We start from the raw sequence: 26,526 nt of genomic DNA, 5'->3' as shown, positions 1-26,526 counted from the left end.
CCTCCTTCCACTCCTTTGCCAGCTCCAAGCAGGCTGTTTACACAGTACACAAAAACATGTTGCAGTTACCTGAAATCCCTTACAAAACAAAAATACAATTAAAAAAATCAAAGGACTGCGATTGTTTTTGAAACGATGACCCTGGGACATTCACAGGGAGAGGCACGAGACAGTCAGTTATAATCAACATGAAAATGGCACCGGGAGTAACTGCATCAACTAAATGCAACTCCAGCCACAGGAGGGTTATCTCCCCTCTGCCGCTATTGCTCTAGTGTATCGGGTTCTCTTTGAAACCCCACTTGCCTGCAAAGCATTATAAAAAAAGACAAGTTGCAGTGTCCTGGCACAGAGTCTGTTTGGCTCTGTTGGGACTACAGTGGCCTCCCCCATGTACTTCAGAAACCAGCAGCAGTTTTCGGAAGTGCTGGAGTCATAAGTAAACTGCTCATTGATACGTTTTTAAAAACACCATTATGTTACATCTGTATTCAGGATGCAACTGTTACCCTTAGACTCTATTTATCATCACACAAAGAAAAACCTTCCATTTGAAGTGACTTTAAAGCTGAGACACAAAGCAAGCAGAGAAAAAAGAAAAAGGCAAAACAAAGGCAGGCACTCCATGCCTGACCTGTCTCTCTAGGTCTACACGCTGTACAGCACACAGCGCAGAATATCAGGCACCTGCAATACTGGAGCAGGAGAAGGTGAGTTATGCGGCAGCCAGGCCTTAATCTGATCCCTGATTAACTGTTTTCATCCTAAAGAATCCAAAAGCACTTCAACAAATTCTGCATCTACGGTAACACCTAATGCAGCATCAGTTGAAGTGAGGGATGGAGGGAAGGAGAAAGAAAATTTTGGCCAGGGGCACTAGAAAAAATGCCTAAACCTACCACCACCACCACAAAAAAGAGGATTAGCAGCATCCATGCTGATTTTTTTTTTAAATTGTCACATTCCTAGACTTCAGCCTTCTAGGCTAAATTTCAGCCTGGAATAAAAGTTGGCAGCTGAGCTAAAAACAAGCATCATAACAGAAACGTAGTCACAACTCTAGCTCTACTGGTTGCAACAGGTGCTTTTATATTATGTTGACATTGGACACGCGGCTGACTCAGCTGCTTGCATTCTTCAAGTCAAAAACTAGAGTCTAAGCTAATATCCAGCATTGACATTGCAATGCAGCCACAAGGTGTTAACGTACTATTCAGAGATGTCCTTCAGATGAAGTATTGAACAGAGGTCTGCCTGCCAGATCTCAGGTGGTTGCCTAAGCAGGAGGGTAAGATCCCATGGCAAGCTTTTCTCACACCACCAGTACATTATTTCCCAGCCTAGCTCCGTCGTCTCCAACTCCATTGTAACATCTGAGTTTTCTGCCATTCTTGTTGGTAGCATCAACTAGCACTCAGAGCCAGGAGCGGGCAGCCAGGGCTCCTGATTCTATTCCCAGCTCTATCGCTGAGTCCACTGATGGTTACCACAGAAATGCCCCATGCCTCCTTTCCCCCCAGGCTGTAAAATCAGGATAGTTAGCTGCCTGAGAAGGGACAGGGAAAATTCATGTGGAATTCAGGTAGAAAGGGCTATAGAAGGCAAAGTATTCTTAATAATAAAGCTTATAATAAATACAAAAAAAGTCAATTTTAGGCTCAAATACAAGTCCCACATCATCTAAAAATCTCAGCTTGACCTCACAGTAGTTTAGGAGTACACATGGATTCATTCTGACACTGAAGTACTCTTTCCTTTGCCCAGTATCACTTTAGAAATACCCTTGCTAGCAACCCTGTTACTTCCCCAAGTATGATTTTATTTGACAAGCCTACATAGCCATGTATACTCATTACCGCTACCTTCCTCCTATTGTCTATGCTCATTCATTGTGTCTTGCCTTTAATTAGATCATAAGCTCCTCAGGGCAGGGACTTTCTCTTCTTGTGTGTTTGTATGGTGCCAACGGGACAAAGTCCCAAGGCTTCAACCAGGATGAATCACAGCAAGTAACAATAATAACTATAAGAAAAGAAAAAAAGAAAAAGAAAAAAGAAAAAGTGCTTTTAAAGCAACGCATTGCATGTATGCTGTGCTTCCATTAATTAAGCCCTCACAATCATCCTAGTGTGGTTAAGTATTACCCCCACTTTATAGATAGGGAAACTGAGGCAGTGGGGTTATGCAACTTGCCCACAGTCACAAAACAAGTCAGGTTGGAGCCAGGATAAGAACCCAGGAGGTTCTTGACTCTGGGTCCCACAGTCGGACCAGAGAATCATGCATCTTGTTGCACCTTCCTACAGTACATCTTCTCCCTCAAGCTCTTCTAATACAGTTTGTCTGTTACGATGAAGTGCAGCTCAAAAACAGGCCTCCTCGTTATAGAGTCTGGCAGTCACATTTTGGTAGGTGTTACCCTAGAACTGGACCCTCTGATGGAGAGGACACATGCATGAAAATGCCCATTTTAGGCAAGCACGTGAGCACATCTGACCAACTTCAATAAGATTTAAGAACATACTTAAAGTTAAGCATGTGCTTAAGTGCTTTCCTGAAGTGGGGCCTCGATCCCTAGCCCCTCCTTCCTTTCCTCCACTGAATCACTCCTTACTGAAAGTGTGAGCTGCAAGCAAAGCTGACGTGACAAGCTGGAAAAGCAAATTGTACTCCCCCCCCCCCCCCCCGCACCGCCCATCCACACCTCACAGTGACAAGCAGCCAAGTGCTAGTGGCAAGACTGCATGTCCAGTCACTGTGAGCTAAAGGAATGTTGCGACGGAGTGAATGCTCAATTTCTTGTTAAATCCGCTCCATGACTGGAAATGCAATGTTCTGCCTCCTGAAAGATGGAAACATCATGCAAAGCAAACAGAATCCTGCTTGGAGGTTTTTATTAGTCAAGTAATGATCACTTAAGAGTAAGGCACCCAACACTATTACCAGACTTGTTAAAACCTGCCAAGCAAGTCATTATTTCTAGAACCATTTCCCCCCCCCACACACCCCTCCCCCAATGTAATGCATCTTGCTACCTTTCCTTTTGCTGTACATGGCTATACATCATAGAAGCTGGAGATCAGAAGAACTTAAGTCTCACTCCTGAAGAGGCTGAATATTATTATTAATTCTATTATTATTAAGTGTATTGCACCATAAGCATGCCTGGTGCTGAAAACTGAATACATGTACACCAGACATATAAGGGTCCATGTCCCAAAGAACTATATTTTAAAAGGCACAAGGGGGTACAATACCGAATGGGACAGACACAGAATGGATAGTGGTCCCATAGACTGGATGCTTCAAAGAACAGATGGGCCTTCATAAACTACTTCAGACTATGACCCTCAGCTCAGATATTAATCTGATAGTGCACTTGAGGTGCAGTCCACACAGACGCTTGGCTTTTGGCCTATGGGAAGAGGAGTATAAACAGCAGAGTATGTAAAACACTCAGCACTCAAGGTGTTTCACTGACTCTTACTAGATGAATACAAGCCTGAAGCTCATCCTACAATCTTGGGATCAACTAATTTTAACTGTTGGTTTCCTGAAATCAATCTACTGCAAGGGGGTTTAATGCTGGGCAGAATTCAAATCCCTCCAGCACACTCCTGGCTGGTGACGCAGGATTTCATTCCCTAGCTATTGCCAGCTAGAGAAGAGAGACTTTTCAAGCCTCTTTGCAAAAGTGACACTAACAGGTTTCTAAACAAGAGATAGCACAAGACACGCCAAAGAGTTTACATGGACGGAAGCTCCCATGCTAACTCTGAGCCTCACACTAACTCAAGTGTTCCAGCTGAGGCCCCACCACAAACACCCAGCACACCATTCACTGAGCAGCCCATTCAGAGGAGCGGATTGCCAGAGAGAATAAAGCCATCGGGAGTTCTTTGTTAAAAGGATGAAAGATTTCTGCTTATTTCTAAGCACACAAGAGCAAATGTAGGGAATTAAGATGCCTAGTGAGCTTGGTAAAATGGGAGGAAGTATTAAAATCCATGAGCACTGGACAAAGCTTTGCAATCCCTAAGATACATCATAATTAAGACCCAACAGATAGAAATTCCTCTGATAAATGAAGGGTGAAATTCTGGCCCCATGGAAGTCAATGGCAACACTATAGTAACTTCAGTAGGTCCAGGATTTCACCTAAAGTGAACAAAAATTGTGTTACATGGGTCTGTTGGGAACTGTTCAAGGATCTGAGGGAGGACAAGAAGCTGAAAAAGGAGGAAAGAAGCAAAACATGGATGTACAGAGACATTGCAGGTTGATAAGGGCAAAATAAGGGTGGCAGGGGAAATAAGAGAATGAGTCAGTGTTAGTTGGAGGTTAAAGGGAATAAGAAGGATTTTTGCAAGTATATCTGCTGTATTTCCCATTGTTTCACTGTAATATTGTGTGAGTAACACCAATTCAACACACAAAAACCCAAGCTGTAATTGTCGGGCACTTGCTCCGCTGAAGACTACGTGTCAAAGAACCCCAAGGGCTAACTATTCTCTATCCCCATTTCTCTTTGTCCAACTGGAGGGATTCTAAAAGGGAATTTCAGATAGACTGAAGACAATGCTGGTGCGATTTTCTCTAGAAATACCCTGCCATATTCTCAGCACTCACAGGACACTGGGATGTTAAGCTGATTATTAGCCTGCATGTTAACCAAACACCCCACCAGTAATAATCAAATAAGCCCAGACAGGGTTTTAGTGGTGATGTCACTACATTTGTGACGTTATTTAATGTTATCCCAGCCTGACATGTAGAGCCAAATGGAGCATCTGTCAGGCTCAAGACAGCAGAGGCTTCAAAACTTGAGTGACTTACACTGTGACTTGCTTTCTCATTAACTTAGTTCCACTTCTCCCCACCAGGGATCTAATGATTCACCTAAAGAGCCAGTTTTGCATTCCACCTAAAACAGATGCCTGGATGACTAGAAAAGTGTTTTCCCCACTTACTATAGTTATTTCTCCCAGCAAAATGAAAGGTAACCTCACCAACCTCAGCATACTCCTCAATCCCTGCAGAGACTCACTAAAAACAAAAATGCTGCAGCAGCATGGAGCCAGCCTACGAAGTTACCCCAAAACCTCACTAAATGCTCAGCAAATCCAGTGCAGTGTCATATAGAATTCTGACTAATTAAATCCAGAGGAAGAAGTGCTTGCATGTGCTCTCCCCCCGCCGGCCAACCCTATTTAAACAGGAACTCAATGGTATTCAACTTTCTGGGCAGGAGACTTTCTGCCAGGCAAGTGGAACTTGCAAAGTTCCAGGAACATACTAAAGTAAATCACTCAACTCTATCTACATTCTAATTGCAATCAGGCAACTTTTTAGCTCAAAATATGAATAGAGTAAATTAGATCAAACATACCAAAGTAATTAAATCGTTGACTGAAACGGCAACCCTGAAATCTATTTTAACTCCAAAAGAGGCCTGAAAAATAAATCAGTGCTGAAATCCTCTGCCTCCCCCCAAAGGAAGCAGAACACCAAATTTAGGTTGTAGTGTGCTTTTAAGAGGGACGTAATTAAAAGAATAAAGGCTAAGGAGAAGCAGGGAGAGAGAAACAGTAGCTTGTGTGTTCTGCACATTTTACCTCTGCTGCAACAAAGAAAATCTGATACGTAAAGTCTCAAATTTGATAGATAATTAATAATAATTATATTGCACATATAATCAGTGGCTATCTAAGTGTTCCACAAACAGTCTCTTCACATGCTGTGAATTTCCTATGTCCAAGATCCAATTTATAGATGGGAAATTGGCACAGAAATCTTAAAAGCAACTTTCTTAAAGGTCACAGAAAGAGTAAGTGGCTGAGCCAGATCTAGATGAGAGTCCTACACTGAAATCCTGGCCCTGTTAATGTCAATGGAAAAATTCTCAATGATTTCAGTTGAGCAAAGATTTCACCTCTGGTTCACAGACTCCTTCCTCTAGGCAATAGGCTGCACTTTTCTCCATAAAAATGGGGGAACGTCCTGGGAACAAATGCACCCATCTTGCTAGGGAATTTTAACTCCTCACAATTACTAGAAAGACAGCTTTACATCATATCCATCAGGAAAACATCCATGCAGAAGAGACTTTGGTTGTGAGGGAACGTTATCCATTTTCCAAAGACCTTTGGCTCAGTTCAGTACGTTTGGTAGCAGCAGGAGAGTGTGCATCTGGAGTAAAGAACACCGCATTCCATTCCTGGATAACAACTGGTTAAAGCAGCTGCACTTTATAGTAACCCAGCATGGACAATATTATGAATGACACAAGCAAGCTGCCAGCTCAAGAACTCATTACTGTCAAGGTACAATATGGCTGTCTGCCAGGCCCCCAGCTTTCACACTCACTATGCCAGAACATCCACACACAATTTAATTGCATTATAATTTCAAAAGTGCTTTTCAAACTGGAAAAAGGCATTCACTGATTAACCAGCGAAGAGCAAAATTGTTTATGAAATTGAATACAAAAAGCTACAGAAATGTAATTGGGTCGTTCTAGCACCTAATTTTCAAGCCATTTTCCCACTTATTTAATCACGAGATACAAAAGGAGCTAGTGAATTGACTTCATACTAATTAGATTACTCCCTGCGATACTCTAGGCCTATATTCCAACTGGTTGATAGCAACGTTTTAAAATTAAACAAAATATGTAGCAACAGCTTGTCTGTGGGACATAATGCCCTTATTTCCAATTGGCCCTCCTACTCTGGGGTGCCATAAAGTGCTTGCCGATCCTCCCTTCCCCACAACCTACTACAGTTATTCACCCAGAAACTGGTAGCTCTTCTGCATGGGGATGGGGAACATGTGCCAAATAGCAAGGACATTTGCCTAACACACAGCAATAATGTACACGAAATTCCAGAACCACCCAGAGCTCTCACACTACATAGACACATCGGGCCAGATGCTCGTCTGGTGTAAACTGGCATAGCCTAGAATTTGCATGGAGAGCTAGAACTGTAATATTCATATCATTCAATAAGATTCAACTCCATTTTATATAATATCTTCCATAAAAACTATATTTCAACATGCCCTTACAGGGAGGATCAAAACAAGTCATAGAGCTAGGTCAGAGAGGAGAGGATAGAAGTAGATAATGTACAGATAAGAGATGAAGAGAAACAATCCAAAAGAGAGACCCGATCAATTACATCACATGAAGGCAGACAACTACATATTGACAAATTTTGTAAGTGTTTGTATACAAATGCAAGAAGTTTTAATACTAAGATGGGTGAACTTGAGTGCCTAGTATTAAATGAGGATATTGATACAATCGACATCATAGAAACTTGGTGGAATGATGATACTCAATAGGTCATGGTAGTACCAAGGTACAGAACATACAGAACTGATAGAGTAGGTCGTGCTGGCGGGGGAATAATACCATATGTGAAAGAAAGCCTAGAGTCAAATAAAGGACAAATTGTAAATGAATCAAACAGTACCATAGAATCTCTATGGATAGAAATTCCATGCTTGAATAATAAGAGTAAATCAGTACAGGATGGCAAAGGTGATTATGAAATACTCAGGGAGGTCAGAAGGACTACAAAAACAGAAAAGTATTAATGGGGGATTTCAGCTATTCCCATATTGACTGGGAATATGTCTCCTCAGGGTGGAATGCAGAGATAACACTTCTGGACACCATAAATGACTGTTTCTTGGAGCAGCTAGTCCTGGAACTCACAAGGGGAGAGGCAATTCTTGATTTAGTCCTAAGTGGCGCACAGGATCTGGTCCAAGGGGTTAATATGCCTGAGCCGCTTGATAATAGTGACCATAATCTAAATAAATTTAACATCCTTGCACAGTTGGGGATGGGGAATATCAAAGAAACCCACTACAGTAGCATTTAACTTCAAAAAGAGGAACTATATAAAAATGTGGAGGCCAATTAAACAGGCATTTAAAGGAACAGTCGCAAGAGTAAAATGCCTGCAAGCTGCATGGAAACTTTTAAAAAACACCATAATAGAGGCTCAAACTATAGGTATACCCCAATAGAAAGAACAGTAAAAGGACCCAAAAAATGCCACCGTGGCAAAACAACAGGGTAGAAGAGGCAGACAGGGGCAAAACAACATCTATGAACAACTGGAAGCAAATCCTACTGAGGACAATAGAAAGGAACAAACTCTGGCAAGTCAAGTGTAAAAGTGTAATTAGGCGGGCCAAAAAAGAATTTAAAGAACTAATACAAGAGACAAAAACTAACAGCAAATCTGGAAGCCTGCCAAAGAATCAGTGGGGCCTCTGGACAAAGGAGGTACCAAAGGAGCAATCAAGGAAGACAAGGCTGCTGCAAAGAAGCTAAATTAGTTTTTTGCATTGGTCTTTACTGCAGAGGCTCTGAGGGAGATTCTGACACCTGAGCCATTCTTTTTAGGTGACAGATCTGAGGAACGTGGGATCAATGTGTCAATAGAAGTGGCTTTGGAACAAACTGATAAATTAAAACAGTAATAAGTCACCAGGACCAGCTGGTATTCAGCCAACAGTGCTGAAAGAACTCAAATATAAAATGGCAGAACTATTAACTGTGGTTGGTATATACCCTTTTAAATCAGCCTCTAGAGCAGGTGACTGGTGGATAGCTAATACGATGACATTTTTTAAAAAAGGCTCCAGAGGCAATCCTGGCAATTACAGGCCAGCAACTATAACTTCAGTATGAGGCAAATTGGTTCAAACCTTAGTAAAGGACAGAATTATCAGACACACAGATCTTTCATAATATGTCCATAATATGTTGGGGGAAGAGTCAACGTGGCTTTTGTAAAGGAAAATCATGCCTCACCAATCTGTTAGAATTCTTTGCGAAGGTCAAAAAGCGAGAGTGACAGGAGTGATCCAGTGGATAGAGTGCACTTGGACTTTCAGAAAGCCTTTGGACAAGGTCTCTCACCAAAGGCTTTTAAGCAAAGTAGGCAGTCATGGGATAAGAGGGAAGGTCTTCTCATGGATCAGTAACTGGTTAAAAGATAGGAAACAAAGGGTAGGAATAAATGGTCAGTTTTCACAATGGAGAGAGGTAAATAGCAGGGTCCCACCCAAGGATCTGTACTGGGACCTATGCTGTTCCACATATTCTTAAATGATCTGGAAAAAGGAGTAAACAGTGAGGTGGCAAAGTTTGCAGATGATACAAAATTACTCAAGATAATTAAGTCCAAAGCTGATTGCAAAGAGTTACTAAGGGATCTCACAAAACTGGATGACTGGGCAAGAAAATGGCAAATGAAATTCAACACTGATAAATGCAAAGTAATGCACATTGGAAAACATAATCCCAACTATACATACAAAATGATGGGGCCTAATTTAGCTGTTAACACTCAAGAAAATTTTGAAGTCACTGTAGATAGTTCTCTGAAAATATCTGCTCAATATGCAGATTAATATAATTTAATATAATATATGTCAAAAAAGCTAACAGAATGTTAAGAACCATTAGGAAAGGGATAGGTAAGACGACAGTAAATATCATACTGCCATTATACAAATCCATAGTACTCCTACACGTTGAATACTGCATGCAGTTCTGGTTGCCCCACTTCAAAGAAGATATATTAGAATTGGAAAGAGTACAGAGAAGGGCAACAAAAATGACTAGGGGCATGATTTCTAGTCACTGCTGAGCACCAGCCCTCTGAAAACCAGGCCCCTCTAAGGTGCCTTGGATCATTCACCACTCTTGGAAATTCAAGTTCAGGGCAATTTAAAAAAAAATTATTTGTATTAGCGATGGTCTGAAAAATTCACAAATTTTGATGAAAACAAAAAGAATAACTTTTTTTGGCAGGGGGAGGGTAGCATGTGAAAATCGTCACCCTTTTCTCTGATCAGCTCTTTTATTGCCTAATGGGCCATAGAATAAGATCCAGTCCTGCCAACGAAAAGCCTACCGCTAAACTTGGGGTAGGGAGGGCGAGGGTGAAGAGAGCAGGAGAGACCACTGCAGGAACCCTCACCTGATTATTAGCTTCATGGACCAACGTGAGGAGGCGACCAACATATGACACTCTGTAGACAAAATGGGTTTTAAGGAGGGATTTGGAGAAGAGAGACAGGGGTTGGTAGACAAGAAGAGATCCTGAAACGAACTGTAAAATCCTTGGGAGTGTGTGTAAACTATAAACGGCTATACATTGACTTTATGGTCTGCTTCCCAGGAGTGCTATGCACCCATGAGTCCCAGTGGAGTCAGCAGAAGCTGCAGGTGCACAGCATCTTTGAAAATCAGGCTATTAAAAGCACAAAAATGTCTCTCCGTGCTGCTTTCTCCATCACAGTTAACACAAGCCCAATGCTTGTGAAATGCTCTCCCTCACAATTTAAGATGACAAAGGTTTCTTTAAATGTGTCCATGGACCTTCCTGTACCTGGTACAATCTGTTCATGGCTTTTTAACGGATTTAAAATTTTATTAGGTGCAACGTAACTGATTATATAATCAAATGTAGAATGTACATTATCAAGATAGTGTAGCACTTCACAGGCCATTTAATCAGCATATCTGGGGCTGTGCCAGAATGAATTATCTTGGATTAAATCTTGAGCACATATTATTGGTTGTATTTGCTTCCATATTTAAGAAGGCTCTTGCTCTTACAAAAGGAATCTAAAACCCTTCAATTATAGAAATAAGTTTGTAACGAATATGGAAACCCGCTTTCACAGAGTTGTATTTTCTACACTGTATTTTCTACAAAGAAGCCCTCAAAAGCTTGCTACTTCACAGATAACTACTGTAGGTGACCCAGGACTCAGATTTAGTTTTTAGTATCTAAAGTTTTACCCCCACCCTCAAAAAGGTGATTGCTTTGCAAACTCAATTCTGCAAAACAGAGGCGGAGAGGTAGAACTGTGAATTAGTGACTCATGAATCCTCATATGCATGCAGTGAGGAACAGTGCCAGGAGGCAAAGCCATTTTCAGACCCCCCCAAAATATATCAAGCTGCATCGTAAGTGAGCCACTTACACCGGAAAAGCTGCATCTCAAAAGTAGTTGGACTATAAATGCAATTAACAACACACAAAAACAAAGCTGCAGTGTGAGTCACCAAACAAATCGCTTTTTTTTTTTTTTAAAAAAGGTTTGTATAAAGGTCATGGTAGGGTTTCCTGTGACACTATATATATATATATAGAGAGAGAGAGAGTGAGTTTAAAACACACATAGTTAGCAAATATAACAACAAAAAGAGCGGTAATTGGATGATAAATTTGATGGCTTATATTTTAGTAAAAGAGTAGATGTACTAGCTGTAGAGGGAGGGACAGCTCAGTGGTTTGAGCATTGGCCTGCTAAACCCAGGGTTGTGAGTTCAACCCTTGAGGGGGCCACTTAGGGATCTGGGGCAAAAATCAGTACTTGGTCCTGCTAGTGAAGGCAGGGGGCTGGACTCGATGACCTTTCAGGGTCCCTTCCAGTTCTAAGAGATGATAATAATAATAATTGGAGATATACTTAACAGAAAAATAAAACACCTTAATAATAAAGGCTTTGGACTTCTAAAGTCCATTGCCATTTCTCTAGCATACTTATAAATCTTTAATGTGTTTATCCGCACAATATCTCTGTGAGGTAGGGAAGTCCCATTATCCCCATTTTACAGGTGAGAAACTGAGGCACAGAAAGGCTAAGTGACTTGTCCAAGGTCACACAGGAGGTCTAGGGCAGGGAATTGAACCTAAGTCCCAGGCTAGTGAGCGAAAGACTGGACAACCCTTCCTTTCTAATTGAAAGCCAAGGCTTTCAAAGCATTTTACAACCATAACTAATTAAACTTCAAAACCAGGTGTGGGACATGCTAACATCACCATTCTACAAATGGAGGCACAGAGAGGTTTAGTGACTTACCCAAGGCCACAGAGTGAGACTATGGGAGACCCAGGAGTAGAACCCAGATCTGACTCCCAGCCTGAGCGGCTAGACCACGCTACCATTGAATAATATAGATCCTGTAACTGTAGGTGCCCTCATCTCTGCCAGGCAGAAGGATGCAAGTCACCACTTAACACCTGCAGGAAAAGGTACTGCTGAACATCATGAGTTGCATCATGGAGCTCAGCAGAGTCACCCAGTACCTTCCTTGCTGCTTATCCTGAAAAGTTAGCCATTCGGGACCTGAAATCCTCCAGGGAACTTAATAAGAAAGGGAACCAATTGCTTATCGGTCACTGGTTTGAATCCAACCCATGAAGTGGTAGAGGGTTGCTACCACCTGAAATAGCTGGTGGAATTAGTTCCCCTTCTAGTGGAAAGGTCCCCAGATGGTAAAATACTCCATTCTGACTGGCATCCTCCTCAAAGAAACTAAGGATGCAACTGGTAGGGACTTAGGTGTCATCCCCTACTTCCTCTGAGACATGGTCCCTCCTGGGCAGGCTTGCACTGGAGGAAGGACGGATGCTTACCTGTGACGGATAAACAGAGGCTCCAGGAGTGTAAATCCATCACTTTTCATGAGCACTAAATTCACATTAAAAACAAACCAAAAACCAACCTACCGCAGTTTGCAGCTCGAGTAACCGATTTCCAAGAAACAGAGCAACTTCTGCTTCATGCTGGGAAGCAGCAAGGAACAAGCTCACAGTATTTTCCTATCAAGGTCCATTTGCATCAGCCATCACGGAGCCAGGAGGGGTCGATCTCAGACATTCTGTTCCATGGTGCCAGTCATCTTGTAAAACCAGCTATTGGCAGGGATCTCAGCAGCTGATCGCACAAGATACTAAGTAACATGCACCCCAGAATGATGAGTCAGAAGAAAGCCCTGTAAGCTTGCGGCAAAATCAAGGGGAGTGCACCATTTCGTTTCTGAAGGCTCTCGTCAGCCCATTTTTACTAGGCTGAGGAGGTGAAATGGAAGGCAGTTGCTCTGTGAAGACACTAACCTTCCATACTGGGAAAGCCAAAAAGGACACCCCCTTTGGATTCAAAGGTAAAACTAGGCACCAGAGAAACTTCTCATTGCTCCTGCCTCTTTGAAATTTAATTATTACCACCTGAAAGTTCAAATGATCAGCAGCTGCAAGATGCACCACAAGAGAAATGACGTGTCTACAGAATCGACTTCGCATGGGGGAATTTTTCAAACAGCTGAGACACTGCTTTCAAGGTGACTCCTGTGTACTTGGTTATTGCAAACAGGACCGAGATAGGCACTGGACTAGAGGAAAGATAGATTCACACATTCTGCTGTGCAAAAGGGAAAGCAGAACTGTTTGCTTAGAAACAATGCCATTTTGCAAAGCACTTCATAGACAGACTTCTGCAGCTTAAACAAGTCTTACCATGATGTCCATTTTCCAAAGGAGGCTATGAAGCTCTTCCTAGAGAAGAACCATGGAGATGACCCAAACTGAAGTATTTTTTCCTATGACCATGCAGGCACTAAATCTTTCCTTCGCCAACATACCGATATCTTCTACCAAAGGAAGATCACAAGGCAAGAGACTGGGCTTTACAGGGATCATATTCCATGACCTGCTTATTGTGATATCACTATCAGTTATCACAAAGTTCCTAAAATGGAACATCCATGTAATACAATATGTTCTTGTAAGGCATTTCCCCCCTTTCTAAAAGAAAGTCAGAAGTACTGACACGATGCTTGTAATCCCACAGTATCAAACCTTTTGGCGTTCAATACTCGACAGGAAGTTTTCAGAAACCAAGAGCACAATAGTTCCAGACCAGGAGAACCTTGCTAATTTGCCTTTCTGGCTGGGAGACCTACTGAATTTACTGAAGTATTTGAACTAGCTCCTGACCTTGCAAAGACTTTCAAGCACATCTGTAACTTTAAGCACACGAGTAGTCTCCCTGACTTCACTGAAATCACACACGTATGTAAAATTATGTACTTGCTTAAGACTACATACAATCAACGCCTTAGCAAGTAAGCAAAAACACTCACCCAGAACACCCCCATCCCAAAGGGACTTGTGTCACAAAAGAACTTTGTTCATTTATTTTCAGTTTAAGTTTCCACACTTGTGCATCCCCTCGGAGTTGTTTTGAACCACTTACATGTGGTCACATGACTAAGAATGGGAAACCAATGCAAACAGGTAATACCACAGACAAACAGGGCTATAGTTCAGTGGACATCGTCCCTGTTCTGTGGGTACCAAAATTCTCAGAGCCTAGATAGGGAAGGTTAGTGCTGACTTTCCTCTACATGACATACAGTGAAGATGTAAATGGCTGAGTAACAAAGAGACTAGAATAATCCAAGAAGCTATAATAAATACTGACTAAGATCAAAGCAAAGAACAGAAAAATAAGATACTTGCCCTTAGGTTAAAGTAATTCCTTTGGTTGTGTAATATGATCTTCAAGCTACAGTTCAGGCAATATATAATAATCTCAGGCACTATTTTAAATCTTAGCCAATAATGTATTGCTATTGCCCCCAGACCCAGTCAGCATTTGTACAAAAAAAAAAAAAAAAAAGGATGTAACATATACATCTACACACAAAGAAAGAAGGGATACTGCTTATGTGAACCGGTTTGTGTATTATAAATGAATCAACTATGCATTCCTACAGATGTACCTGCAAAGAGCACTGTATTTATGGAGCTATTCCTGTAAAACTAGATATAGCCACCTAGTAAAAGACAGCATCCTGCAATCTAGCTGAGGGGAATTGTTTAGTGAAGCATGGAAGAGCCGACAATGGCTTTACCGAGGACTTCACTGGAAAAAAAAAAATAAAAAAAAAATCACAGCTTGGCTTTGTTACTGAACCAAGTGAGGTTTTTTGAAGTGCATAATGCAGGCTCACAAACATCTCTGGAACTGGTGAAACTGTTGTCTCTTGTTTTGTTTTGTTTCCAGCTAAAAAACCTCTGGTCCACTTTTGCTATTATAGCTTAAATCTGGAGAAGCAGAGAAAATAATCAATTTTTAAAAAAAATATATACAAAACTTGAAAACTGTTCTTTATTGTTCAAGACCACAGGCAAACAAAGATAACATCAGTTCCTTCAGCACATATATTCTTATCAAAGCAAGCGGGTTCAGGTTTAGTATGCATTCCAAGCAAATGATGAATTACATTAAGATAATCACTTTCTTACATATATATTTAGAACCGTAATATGGGTGGGTAGGGGAGGAGAACATCAATTACATTAACACCATTTAAAAATTCGTGTCAGTTTTTACTTTGACAACTTGAGAACTGCCTGTAGATTCATCTGCTGGAGACTTGTCTCAAAGGCACCTTTAATGTACAAAGAAAAGGTGGATTTCCTCAACAGCTGTCATTGAGCACAAGGAGTGAAGTTTCCTTACACTACCAAACTGAAAGCACAGGTGTCTCTCTGTGGGGCAACAATCTGCTGGGAGCTGAAAGATACATAAATACAATCGAATCAGACACATTAGCATTGGTTATAAAGAAGACTGGATCACTCTTTATGACTTTCATTAACAATGCTCACCTGTTTATTCCTCTGAACAGAGACAATCCTTTGTTTGTTTGTCTGTCCTGTTTTTGCTTTGTTTTCATTTTCTTTTCCCCGAGCTACATCTATATCAAAAGCAGATATAATTTTCTAAAGGACACCGTAGTCAATTTCAAAGACCATTTATCACAGAAAGCTGGGGTTTGATTTCAAAGGTAGTACTTAAAAAAAAAAAAAGAGGTACTGTATAAAGAAGAAATCTTCAATCATTGAATATAAACTCTTCTCTTTCATAGCAGGCCCAGACGCAGCATGCTGTCAAATCGCACAGGCGTCACACTTAACCATACTAAAGAAAGATCATATAGGTGTCTTTCAGTACAAGCTTGCATTTGAGGGATACCACTACCAGAATTAATTAATAAATGCATTCATAAAAGAAAAAAATACTGCTATCTAGCACATAACCCTCACAAAATTCAAACACTGCACACTTTCTAATCCCTAAAAACATACTCATCTGCTGAGTCAACACAGAATTAATGCAACCTTGCTCCTATTTTTAAAATGTTTTGCAAAACAAGAGATGTTTTTGGAAACAGTTACTACAACTTGCTCTGGAAAGAAAGTTCTGCTCCTTATTACAGAGGAGAGCTTTGCAACAGATGCTAATTATCAGCCTTTGTCAATCGTTTCAGGGATTTCATGGGGCAAAAAAAATGAGTTCTCCTTTCACTCCGGGGGGAGATCTGTCTTGGCCTAGGTTGAGACATACTGGCAGGGAAGCTTGCCCTGTTGATTAGAGCTTTGTGCCTGTTCTGCAGACAAAAAAGACTTCAGGCTCCAGTCCTGTCTATCCAACATTTTTCAGGAGCTTTAAACTCTCTCACATACTATTTTCCCTTTAATTTTGTGTAACGGTAAAATAAATAAGTAAATAAATAAAAACTGATGGCAAGCTGAGTTCACGCCCTCTCTCTCCATTCAAATTCTCTCTGAAGATTCACTTCTTTTGCAATGGCTACAAAAAGTGAACCAACAATGATTATATACAGAACACTATGTTTGTACAGCACCTAGCACACCGGGGTCCTGGTCCATGTCTAGGGCTTCTAAGCGCTCCCATACTACAAATAATTAGCAATCAGAATAATCCAAATTCTCCCTCCCCAGGCTCCATTGCCTTCTTCTTTCTGCCCTCTGTTGGCAAAGGGTACAATGTTAATGGAGATCACTCTCTGGGCACGTTTACACTGCAATTAAAACCCCGCCGCTGGCTCCTGTGCCACTGACTCGGGCTTGCACTAAGGGGTCATTTACTTACAATGTAGATGTTTGGGCTTGGGCTGGAGTCCAGGCTCTAGGACCCTGTGAAGTGGGAGGATCCCAGAGCTCAGGCTGCAACTTACACCGCAATTAAACAGCCCCTTAGCTCAAGCCCCAAGAGCTTGAGTCAGCTGGCCCAGGCCAGGCGCCGGTATATAACTGCAGTGTAGACATATCCTGCGTGGCCAAGAGTCCTCCCATGTTTGCAGCGAGATAGTGGTCTTTTGAAAAATACAACCTTTCCTTTTAGTCCTCTCCCCCAGAGCAAAAGATGGGCTTCTACTGACATCTAGTCACTTAGCAGATTCAGAGTATCTAGATACTAAGGAAAACCTTAGTTCAAATTTTTAACACTGTTGGTTTAAACCTCCTGTTCATCCTCTTTTATCTTCTCTGATTTCCCTCTTCCCTGGGATAAGAAATTGCATTTAGGAGAGGAATAGTGCGTGTGGCTCCTAGCTATGCTGGTGCACTTGCTTTACGAATAGCCACCATGCATTTCCAACTAGCTAACAATCACATTTCTGAGACCCAACATGAACCCGACCCCATCATCTTTGCCTAAACTGAGCTGCACTGTTGAACTGTGGATGCTTGTTGTGCTGTTTCAGCAGTCTGTCTCGCACAAAGCGTACGGACAGGCCAGGTACATCTGGCATCAGCCTCACTGGAGTGAGTGGCTAATCCATTTGCTGGGATTCTTTGTTGAGGCTGCCAATCCTTTGCTGAGATGACCACAGTAAACCTAACCTATCTAATCATTTTCTTCCATTGTAGGAAGCCACGCATCAAAATCGGAGAGCATATTTTAGGGGCACTGTTGTAGAGATTCCATTGTTCTTTGCTGCATCAATAAAGTCAGTTTCACTGTTTGATTCTGTAAAGTATTTGAAGTACCAGATGCAACAAAGGAGCAGTCACTCTGGGAAATGGAGCTTTAATAGGGACCACACGGTGCTGCACGGCTGCATAAAATGGAGCTGCTGATGGTGAGAAAGAAACTAAGGGGGTGTTTGCTAGAATCCATCACGAAACTCAGATCCCCTTCACTGATAACCAGGTCTGTAATTACGCACTCAGCTATCTCTTTTCAAGCATTTTGGGATATACCAAGGAGTTTCACTCCTTGTGCAACTCCATAAGGATTCTGGAATGCAAGTGACAATGCATTGCTTTTATGGGTTTTTTTGGCTGGCCATTCTCTCTCACATATCCATGACTTGGTTATGCCTCAGTGACAACGTTACCGCCTAGTTCCCCAGCACCGTTACAAGTCAGTGTAATTCCCAGCTCGAGGAGACACACTCACACTAGTGCACTAAAAAGAGTGTCCTGTAGCTATAGCGTGGCACGAGGGGCTAGTCACCATGAGTGTGTACCCACCTGAGACACTAGGCATGTACTTGGCGCAGTAAGTTTCTCTCGCTACTTGCACCACAGCAGCTATGCTCTACTTTTCGCATGCTAGTTCAGTCAGAGCTAGCACCGGTATGTCTCCGAGTGGGGGAATCACCCCCCAGCTTAAAGTGTAGCCATACCCTCAGGCTCTTCAGTAAAGTCTTTCTTGTTTCCTTGCAGTATTGTGTACCCCTTGCTTCGAATCCACCCAGAACCTGGGTCCAAGCACCTGACCTGCTGGGGGACATTCTACTGAGAACTTGAAACAATGGGAAACAGACTTCAGAGGGAGGGACGACTGAGCAATTTAAATCCATTGTATTTCTCCCAAGGTCCCCAAGAGATGATGGCCACACCACATTTTCATCTTCTACCCTCACACATGGCCCTTCCCTGACAGCCTTCCTCCATTTCGAACTCATCCAAAGCCAATACCTAGATGTGCACATTAAGCCACATCTTTATTTAAACACTTCCACACTCCATCCATTTTTGGCCCACACTGACACTGTGTTATGGATTCCCCCATTCAACCTTTGCTCAAAGCCGTAGGGAAAACCCTGAAATCTTTAAGGTTAGAAATGAAACCTCCATTAACTGCAGAAAGGCAGGAGAAAAGGTAAACCAATTATATACACATGAACATTCCCTGAAGCGTTTTCACAGCCTTATGGGTGCTACTTGCCGAGGCCTAACATTACAGCCTGCTGCATTTTCCACCCTACCATGCTCAGAATTAGCTCAACAGGCTCCATTCTCACTCACTGTAGGAGCAAACACATGCTGCCTCTTAGCAGCCGAAAACACAAGAATCAAATGCGCTTCTTCAGCTTTCACAGGTGCATGGCTGTTGACCTGAAGAGGTGCATGAAACTAGAAAAGTAAGGAGGAGCGGGGGTTGGGAGGCACTTGTGATGCTCTCACAGACAAACACAGCAGCAATTTAAATTAGAATACACTGTACTCCCCGCTTTCAAAACAGACAAAGAAATTGCTTTCAGTGAAGCTTTGCTTATGTGATGACCCCCTCCCCCTGTGGTGTCCGTAGGCAGCACTTGAGAACAAAGCTCTGGTAGAATCTCACTGCAACTTCTGGGCTCTTTCAGAGGTGGTTATTTAATGATTACTGGAAAAGTTATTTCTTTAGAAAATATTCTGGAGCTTGCATTGTCTGGAAAACATAGCACCAGGTGAACGCTGGTATCACGTGAAGTCCCTTAACACAGTTTCATGCAGACCGAGGGTCATCTAAGTCCAAGTTTTCATGGGCCTTTTGGATGGAAATGGCTCAGCTGATGCCCTTTGAATTCTTGGCTAATTTAAACCCAATCAAAAGTGTAATAAAATATATAAACTATATACGCTATATTATATACCATAAATATGCACATACACCGTAAAGCTAGGTTTCAGAATGTATCTCATGAACGGAAAGGTTTAGTACCTGTTACTAGCATTGATAGTTGCTACCCTTATTGCCTGTAGTGTTGATTGTACTTTGGTGGTAACGTGCTCCTATTTTATTACAAGAAAAGGTAAATATAAGCATCCCATTTGTAAGCTTATTGAGGCATCTTTTTATTCTGTGTTTGTATAGCACCTAGCACCAAGAGGTCTGGGTCCATGATTGGAGCGCCTAGGAACTACTGCAATAAATAAATCATAATTTTACCTTATCCATACCTTTCATTTTCTGCATCTCTTATGTCCCATGTTCACTCATACACTCCCTGAACTAAATAGCCTTGATCTACACTATTCCATCTTTCATATACCTTCATGTTTTATTTGCAGTTCTGCTAGTTTCAGACAACTGCCATGAACGATCACCAGCTCCAGACAACCTCGCAAGGTAGTGAAGCTGAGGAGTGGCCTCAGAACAATTCCCAAGGGCCACACATCACTAAAACCCAAACCACAGGTGGTGCCCTGCTGACAGCCTCAGCAAAGAGGACAAGGACTGGATGGGCCTGGAGAAAGAACGGTGTGATGTGGCACACCAGCGCAGGACAGAAGATGACTGAAATGGTAGCATGGGATAAACTGGGATTGGCAATGTCTGCGCTGTATTTTCCTGTGGATAGAGGATTTCCAGTCTCAAAGAGAAATCCTTCTACAAGTACAAATTTTTAGGAGTATTATAAAAATAGTTGTCTCTAGCCTTTGCACCATATCTGAGAGGGATAATTATTACTGGATGTAAACATGGACTAATTAACTACAGTATGCAAGCCTGGCTATGTTTGAGAACAGTTGTCATGAGCTATGGTAATCATACACAGTTTTCATGTGTTACCCACTTTTATGTTGGGTATAAATCAAATTATATAGTTTCCAGACAAGACTGTTCAAAGCAAAGACATTTTGTTCTCTCTCTCTCTCTCCAAATTTAAACTTGCCCAAGGATTTACTGTGTCAAGACGTTGTACTGTTAGAAGACTATGGGGTTTCTTCAAACTACCCAAGTTCTCGTCATTTCAGACTCTAAGGCTGAAGTTGAAAAATGCAGTCCCTATTGTTGCTGCAGTGATATGAGCTCAAACAATATTATCTCCAATCTCTCCTCTCCTCCAATACCCTACATTCATATTTCAACTTGAAATACAATAAGCTAAATTTGGAGGCACAGTATATGTTGCAAAAAGCTGTCAGTCTTACTAATTTAAGTGTTGGTCATTTCCATCGAAGTCTATTGGTATTTGGATACCCACTGGCCATAACAGAAGTATAGTGTCAAAATGGGGGAAGGTGTTGTCTAATGATTAGAAGAAGGGACTGGGAGTTCTATCCCCGTATTCTATCACTGACCTGCTGTATAACCGTGGGCAGGTTACTAGAACTCTGTACCTCAATTTTCCTTTCCATAAGAATATAAGAGCTGCCATAGTGGGTCCAACTATGGCGCATACCAGAGCTTCCGGGGGAGTGTACAGAACAGGGCAACCATGGAGTGATCCACCCCTCTCTACCACTCCTGGCTTTCAGTAGCAGAGGTTTAGGGCTGCCCTGAGCAAGGGGGTTGTGTCCCTGACCATTTTGGCTAATAGTCATTGATGGACCTATCCTCCATGAACTTAATCTAATGCTTTTTTTAATCCAGGTATACTTTTGGCCATCACAATGTCTGAGGACAATGAGTTCCACATGAAAAAGTACTTCCTCTTGTTTGTATTAAACCCGCTGCCTATTAATTTCATCGGGTGACCCCTCATTTTTGTATTGTGTGAAAGAATAAATAACACTTTTCTATTCACTTTCTCCACACCATTCATGATTTTATAGATTTCTATCATAGCCCCATTCATTGTCTCTTTTCTAAGCTGAACAACCCTACTCTTTTTAATTTCTCCTTGTATGGAGGTTGTTCCATAACCTTGAGCATCTTTATTGCCCTTCTCTGAACCTCCTCCAGTTCCACTATTTCCTTTTTCAGATGGGGCAACCAGGACTGGACATAGTTTTCAAGATGTGGGCACACCATGCATTTATATAGTGGCATCATGCTATTTTCTGTCTTATTTTCTAACCCTTTCCTAATAGTTTCTAACAGACTGTTAGCCTTTTTGACTACTGCTGTGCATTAAGCAGAAGTTTTCAGAGAACTACCAGAGAAGTTTTCAGAGAATGGTGACTCCAAGATCTCTTTTCTTGGGTGGTAACTTCTAAATTTAGAACCTATCGAATATGTATAGTTGGGATTTTCTCCCCCAGCGTGCATTACTTTGTACTTATCAACGTTGAATTTTATCTGCCATTTTGTCACCTGTTTTTGTGAGATGCTTCTAACTCCTCACAGTCTGCTTTGGACTGAACTATTTTGAATAATTTTGTATCACCTGCAAACGTTGCCATTTCACTGTTCACACCTTTTGCCAGATCATTTATGACTATGTTGAACAGCACAGGTCCCCCTAGGATCTGTACTGGGACCCCACTGTTCACCCCTCTGACAATTTATTCATACTCCTTGTTTCCTATCTTTTAACCATTTACTGATCCATGAGAGGACCTTCCCTCTTATCCCATGTCTGCTTACTTTGCTTAAGAGCCTTTGGTGAGGCTTGTCAAAGGCTTTCTGAAAATCCAAGTATACTGTATCAACTGGATCACCATTATTCACAAGCCTGTTGACTCCTTCAAAGAATTCTAATAAATTGGTAAGACATGATTTCCCTTAGCAAAAGCTGTGTTGACTCTCCCCCAACAAATCATGTTTATCTATGTGTCTGATAATTCTGTTCTTTACTATAATTTCTACCAATTTGGCCTGGTACTGAAGTTATGCTCAATGGCCTATAATTACCAGGATTCCCTCTGAGTCCCTTTTTAAAAAGTGGCATTATATTAGCTATCCACCAGTCATCTGTACAGAAGCTGATTTCAGTGATGGGTTACACAGTACAGTTAGTAGTGCTGCAGTTTCCTATCTGAATTCCTTCAGAACTCTTGGGTCAATGCTACCTCGTCCTGGTAACTTATTACTGTATAGTTTTAATTTGTACTAAAGCCTCTTCTGGTGACACAGCGATTGGGACAGTACTTCAGATTTGTCACCCAAAAAGAACAGTTCTGATGTGGGTATCTCATCCACATGCTCTGCAGTAAAAATTGCTGCAAAGAATTCACTTATGCTCTTTGCAACGGGCTGTTTTCTTGAAAACTCCTTTAACACCTTTGTAGTCTAGTGGCCCCACTGACTGTTTGGCAGATTTCCTGCTTCTGAGGTACTTTTAAAAAATGACTGGTCGTTTTTACATCTTTAGCAAGTTGCTTCTCAAATTCTTTCTTGGCCTGTCTTATTATATTTTTACATTTTACTTGCCAGATTTTGTGCTCCTTCCTATTTTCCTCAGTAGGATTTGACTTCCAAATTTTAAATAAGGTCCTTTCCCCCTCTAATGTCCTCCATTACTTTGCTGTTCAGCCATCGTGGCATTCTTTTGGCCCTCTGACTGTCTTTTGTGATTTGGGATACACATTTAGTCTGAGCTTCTATTATCATGTTTATAAGTAGTCTCCATGCTGCTTACAGGCATTTTACCCTTGTAGCTGATCTTTTAAATTTCTGTCTAACTAGCATCATCATTCTTGGGTGGGCTCTTTTTGAAGTTAAATGTTACTGAGGTGTTCGGTTTTTTGTCCCCCCACCGTACGAAGATGCTAAATTTAATTACATTATGGTTGCTATCACCAAGCGGTTCAGCTATATTTACCCCTTGGACCAGATCCTGTGCTTCTCTTAAGACTAGATCAAGAGCTGCCTCTCCCTTTGGGGGTTCCAGGATGCTCCAAGAAGCAGCCATTTATGGTGCCTAGAAATGTTATCGCTGCATCTCGCCCTGAGGCGACATTTACCCAGTCAATACGAGGATAGTAGAAATCGCCCCTTATTATTGTGTTTTCTAGTTTTGTAGCCTCTCTAACACCCTAAGCATTTCACAATCACCGTCACCATCTGGGTCAGGTGGTTGGTATTATATTCCTACTGCTATATTCTTCTTATTCAAGCATGGATTTACCATCCATAGAAATAAAGTGTGGAAAATACGTAACTCCCTCACATGAGTGTTGTTTGTAAAACAATTCAGATAGAAGGCACTAGAGTATATAATAATATTAAAAAGGCTTGTGATATACAAAGGAAAATACAAAAGCCTCATTGCCATTCAGTAGGACATACTATTTATAGCAGCAGATTATTAACTGCATTAAAAAGTTTGATGTTCTCTAACAATCTCTGTCATTTTAAAATGCTGGCCTTCCCCCTGACGGACAGCTGATAACTAGAGCTGCAGTGCTGAATAGAGGTAATTATATGCTAGTTCAATAGGCTGAGCCCGCAACTGTGTGGAGCTTCTACTCAGAATACGAGCCTGTCCTTTCCCCAGGGTTCTTATTTAAATATTATGCCAGCTCTCACAGCCTAGCACTGGAAGAATACTGCTATGTACATGCTCATAAAACTGCATAATTATGAATAATGCCTCACTTTTTAACAAAATACATCAGCATAGACCCCAAAAAGGGCTAATTTCAGCATACTGCTGGAAGATATTAAAATGCCAAGCCAAGAGAAGCAGCTCTCTTTTGAAATACTGATATTCACCGTTTTTTGGTAGCTGCATCAGCTACTGAGCTATAACTTTAAGGATAAAGTGCATGCACTCACTCGAGGCAGTGTGGTCCAGCGGAGAGCGCACTGGAGCAGAAAGACGGGATGCCATTCCAGCTCTGCCAGTGATCCGGCATGACCTTAGGCAAGTCACTTCACTTCCCCGTGCCTCTGTTTCTCTTCCCATCCTTTGTCTGTCTTGTCTATTTGGACTCTAAGCTCTTTGGGGCAGGACCTGTCGCTCTGTGTGTTTGTACAATGCTCAGCACAAGGGGGCCCCAATCTCAGGTGAGGCTTCTAAGCACTACTGTGAGGTAGGCAACCTATGGCATGTGTGCCGCCTTTGGCACGCAAGCCATTTTCAGTGGCACTCACACTGCCCGGGTCCTGGCCACCGATCCAGGGGGCTCTGCATTTAATTTAATTTTAAATGAAGTTTCTTAAACATTTTAAAATCTTATTTACTTTATATACAACAATAGTTTAGTTATATATTATAGACTTATAGAAAAAAACTTTATTACTGGCACACAAAACCTTACATTAGAGTGAATAAATGAAGACTCGGCATATCATTTCTGAAAGGTTGCTGACCCCTGTTGTACCACCCACTGCTAGAGACAGGACATTGGACAACATGTACCACTGATCTGATCCAGTGTGGCAATTCTCTTCTGTCACCATTAGTTTTAACCACTGAGCACGGATGGATTCATTTACAATAAGCTACATTTGATTTCAATCCAGCTCAAAGTTTATCAGCTTGAAACAAAAATTTGCAAGCAACAAGCCCCAGATAATATGCTGCTGATTGTTGTCGCCAAGAATATAAAGCTCCTGTGCTGACACACATCTAACACACAGTGCTAAAGACTTGATGTTTCGATCCACAACATGATGCCATTGTCATTTCAATCTGGTGAAGATTGACAACACCCACCTGACACCATGTTTTCGTCTTATCATCTGATGCATGCTTTATTCTTTGCCAGAGAGAACAGGGCTTAAAAATAACACAACCACCACAAACACTTCTGCACAGTTACCATCTCAGATCGATGTGTTCAAGGCGAGAGAGTCTAAAAGAGGTGATTTTAGGCTTTAGGGGACTGTGTGAGCAAGGGAATGGGTAAAAGAATTATGATTTATCATTTAGATTACCATTGCACCTAGAGGATCCGACCAACCTCCACTCTGCCCTGCACTGTACAAATACACAGGTTTCCGCCCCATACTGTCAATCTAAATAGACAAACAAAGATGGGAAGAAAAACGAGAGGCACAGCGGGGTGAGATGATTTGCTTGCGGTCACACAGTATGTCGGAGGCGGAGCCAAGAATAAAACCAAGGTCTACCAACTCCCACTCAACTTGACCACACTGCTTCCCCGTTACAAAAGAACACGGAGCCTTTCATCACACTGTCAACAGTTTGAATCTGGCTTCGTTTTGTCAGCAATCGGAAGCGGTCACCATCGGAAGGTTATTTGGGCATGTCTGTGGAACGCAGGCCACGAATCTCAGTTTAGTTCAAAACGGGCGCAACACACAAAGAGGTGCAGTACTTGGCAATCCTGCTGGCAGCCTCAGGAGAGAAGCTGAAGAGTGAATGGCTAGAAAGGTGTGGTGTTTAGACGTTGCTTGTAATTATTCGAACTGGGAGCACGGGCTGCTGGGAGTCTGAAAGGACAGGAAACAGGAAGGAGGGGGGAGGAGTTGAGGAAGCAGAGTGAGAGTTACAGAAGGTGCAGCAGCAGCTTGGTAAAGAGGTTTCCACTTAAAAAATAAAGTCCTGTTGAAGTTTGTTAGTACCTTGCCTGTGCCTGGTTGATACAACATTTTGGCAAGGAGGATGGGCTCTTCTGCCTCTGAACCCACCTGCACCCTTTCTGCAAAGCCCATATGAGACTGCACTCACTGCCTTAAAGAACTTTTTTCTGCCAAAAGTGTATGTAGTAGCCAATCGCTACAGATTTCGCCAGCGTGAGCAGAAATCAGGGGAGACTATAATGCAGTATATTGCTTCTCTGAGGAGTCTGATTGTAACTTGTGACTTTGGGAATATGGCAGATGAGATGATTAGAGACCAGCTCATTGAGAAAACACCCATGCTTCGTGTAAGAGAATGCTTACTTCTAGAACCACAACTTACACTAGAAAAAGCAATAACCATTGCTACTCAGATTGAGTCAGCTACAGCTGAAGCCAAAATAATGAGCAGGGATACAG

General features: G+C 41.8%; 1 protein-coding gene across 18 annotated transcripts in view; it reads right to left on the bottom strand.

Annotated features, from left to right (window-relative positions):
• The window catches only part of MSI2 (musashi RNA binding protein 2), a 388,181-nt gene that overhangs the window by 109,470 nt on the left and 252,185 nt on the right, over positions 1–26,526 (bottom strand). The gene's annotated exons all lie outside the window — the stretch shown is intronic.

The sequence above is a fragment of the Mauremys reevesii genome, linkage group 20 (genome assembly GCF_016161935.1).
Source record: "Mauremys reevesii isolate NIE-2019 linkage group 20, ASM1616193v1, whole genome shotgun sequence".
In the NCBI taxonomy this organism is placed as follows: Eukaryota; Metazoa; Chordata; order Testudines; family Geoemydidae; genus Mauremys; species Mauremys reevesii.
This window is presented reverse-complemented; position numbering and strand designations above follow the sequence as displayed.